Genomic DNA, 3,247 nt, shown 5'->3' with positions numbered 1-3,247 from the left:
GGAGGAGGTGGTCCTAGAGGCGCCGCAAGGCGACCTCCCGGACTCCAGGAGTAAAGGGGACGAAACCCCCCAGGGCTCCAAGTCTGGCTCTAGGCCGGACACCACTCCGGAACCTTCAAAGGTTCCAGAGTCCGGCGGGGGACCTCCCTCCAAGAGGAGCAAGTCCACCGTGCTGGTGGCCCCCGTCCAACCGGAGGCGCCGGACAATATGTTGGAGGCGCTCCAAGGTGCCTCCATCAACGAGGAGCACCGCACTATTATGAGTGCGGTGGTCCAGAAGGTTCAGTCCGCCAAGAGCGGACTGACTAAAGCCTGTACTAGCCTTTTAACAGGCTTTGAGGTAAGTAAAGAATGTGTAAATAATATTACCGCATAGACAGTAGCCCCTGATGCTCTGTTTGGTGTTCGGGAAGAAAAGCCGAATAGAGGATCAAATAAAATTCGCAAGAGTCTAACAAAAATGAGTCAATATGCATATGCAGGCTTCTTTGCTTGCGTCCGCCGCACTGACTGCGGAAGTGGACACGCTAAAACAGAACCTCGAGCGGTCCGAGCAAGAGCTCGGGCGTGCCAAGAAGCAGCTCGAGGACAATGAAGGTAAGAAATACCTTGTTTTTAAATATATATAAAAAGGTGCAATTGCAAAGAATGATAGGATTATCGTGGCTATTGTAGGGGTCACGTCTGAAGTGGCGACCCTTAAGCAAGCGCTGGTCGAGGCCGAGAAGAGGGCGGCCTCGGAGCGCACCGAGCGGGAGAAGTATGAGGCCGAGGTTGGCAAGGTGCGGCAAGAGCTCTAGGCTCTCATGGAAAAACATGAGAGTTTGGAGCTTGACTCAAAGACGCGAGCGTCCGAGCTCGCGGTGGCTATTGAAAATGCCAAGTCTGCCAAGGCCGAATCCCAGAAGACCCTCCAGGAGTTGGATGAGGTGCAGAAGATAGCGGCGGGTAAGGCATTCTTTATGCAAAGCAAACACATAAACGTGAGTTACTTGTTACTTACCCGAATCCGGAGTTCTCCAGGAGCGTTCGCAGATCTTCCCCGGAGTGTGTCCGATGCCGCCGCATTCTATCGAGCCGAGGAGGGCAGCTCGACAGAGAAGGTGTTTTGGTCTCAGTATGCTGAGGCCGGACACCCCGTGCCCCTGAGCGACCAGCTGAAGCAACTGGTCGAGCTCCACAAGGCGGCCAAACAGGCCATGAAGGGCCTCATTGTTCGGCTGTGGCCTGGAGGGGCTCTGCCTAGGAGCTATTTCGGGCTGGTGTGGCGGCTGGTGGAGGCCTGTCCAAGGCTCGAAGTCATCAAGCGCTGCGTCTGCATTGAAGGTGCCCGTAGGGCCCTTGCCCGTGCTAAGGTGCACTGGGGCAAGCTGGATGCTGAGAAGCTTGTGAAGGATGGGCCACCGCCGGGGAAAGAGCATCGCAAGCCCGAAAATTACTATAAGGATGTTCTGAAGGGTGCCTGCCTTGTGGCGGATGAATGTTCTAGGGATGTAATTTTTGAGTGAAACTTGCTCGTTTTGTCCTGTGCGTTGAAAACTTGTTTATATGCGCTAAGCAATGCTGTTGGAATTTAAAATATTACCTTCTGTGCGGCTGTTTATCAACTCTGAGAGATGGTGAGTCGTCAGCTTCTGCCCCCGTGCCGCTAGTGCTGGGGTGTTCAGGGATAAACCTGAGCGCTCTTTTTCCCATGTTTGGGTCCTTCGAGGGAGGCGCTCAGCCCAACGAACAAGGCAATCGGACTATAATGCGTGAACACTCTCACTTAGCCATAGAATACTATAATTTTAAATTTCGGCGAAGCCCCTGGTATTCGAAAGACCGAGTTCGGGGCGCTATCCACGCCTTGGCCGGACAGAGCCGGCTCCTCGCCCTAAGCGGCATAAGTCTTTAGGGACTCGAAAAACCTCTCGAACAGCGACCAGCTCTCGCTTCATCATGACAGTCAGTTTTAGCTTTCTCCACTGAGGTGCTCGACCCAGCTCAACTGGGGCACAATCGCAGTGGTTCTCCTAGTGCTACCTTAGCCGATATAGCGGAACGTAAGGCACCAAAACATAGGAGCCAGGCAAACCCAACTATTGACCCAAGACATGATTCGGAGCCGATGCATATAATGGTATAAGTTCGGGGTGCCGCACTTGTTAAAGTGTTCGGACTTCTCACACCATATTGAGGGGTACTAAAGCCCCTGGCGTATTTTGGCCGTACCAACATGTACGGGGGCAACATGTCTTTAAGGAACATATATGAAGAAAAAAGGTAATGTAAAAATAGACGAAAGCAATGCATTGTTTATTTAAAAGGGCTGCGATCAAAGCAGAACGATACAAATAATGCGATAAGTGGAAGGTTGGACTAGTTAACATGTCCATTCCAGGGGCGAGCTGCAGAATAGTATACGGAACAGGTATACTGCTCGTGATAGAGACCACCTGGAGTTCCGTAATGCGGCGTGGCTTGTCTGCTTCCCTGGTTCTTGCATCGTTTATGCGGCAATTAAACTGCCGAACAGGCCTTCCGAAGGATGGAGTCCTGAAAGTAAGAGAAAATTAAAAAATCGGCAGCCCCTGGTACGGTTTAAGCCGTGTTTTGGGCGTGCCATGATGGTGCCCTCCCCCTGTACCCATGGTATCTCTAGAGCGTAATTATGTACGCGAAGTACTGGCATCGCCTTTTTGCGAGGGTTGGGGTTGGGGCCGCATTGCTACGCCTGCTCAGATCGTGCCGGACGGTCCTGTTGTAGGTTACTCCGGGCGCGCTTGACGGTATCCGGTCGTTTAGTGGCCGGACTGGAGAACTGCCTGGAGAGGCTGCTTTGTACTTCCGCTGCAAGGGCCGCAGTGTGCTCCTCCGTTCGGAGGGAGCGTTCGGTGTTTCCATTGACCGTAATTACTCCTCGAGGGCCTAGCATCTTGAGCTTAAGGTATGCGTAGTGCGGTACCGTATTGAACTTAGCGAATGCGGTTCGCCCGAGCAGTGCGTGATAACCACTGCGAAACGGGACTATGTCGAAGCTTAACTCCTCGCTTCGGAAATTATCCGGAGATCCGAAGACCACTTCAAGTGTGACTGAGCCTGTACAGTTGGCCTCTACACCTAGTATTACGCCTTTAAAGGTCGTTTTGGTGGGCTTAATCCTCGAGGGATCTATGCCCATTTTCCACACTGTATCCTGGTAAAGCAGGTTCAGGCTGTTGCCGCCGTCCATAAGGACTCTAATGAGATGAAATCCGTCAATAAT

The sequence above is a fragment of the Triticum urartu genome, chromosome 4 (assembly GCF_003073215.2).
Source record: "Triticum urartu cultivar G1812 chromosome 4, Tu2.1, whole genome shotgun sequence".
Classification (NCBI taxonomy): domain Eukaryota; kingdom Viridiplantae; phylum Streptophyta; class Magnoliopsida; order Poales; family Poaceae; genus Triticum; species Triticum urartu.
Note: the sequence above shows the minus strand (reverse complement) of the source record.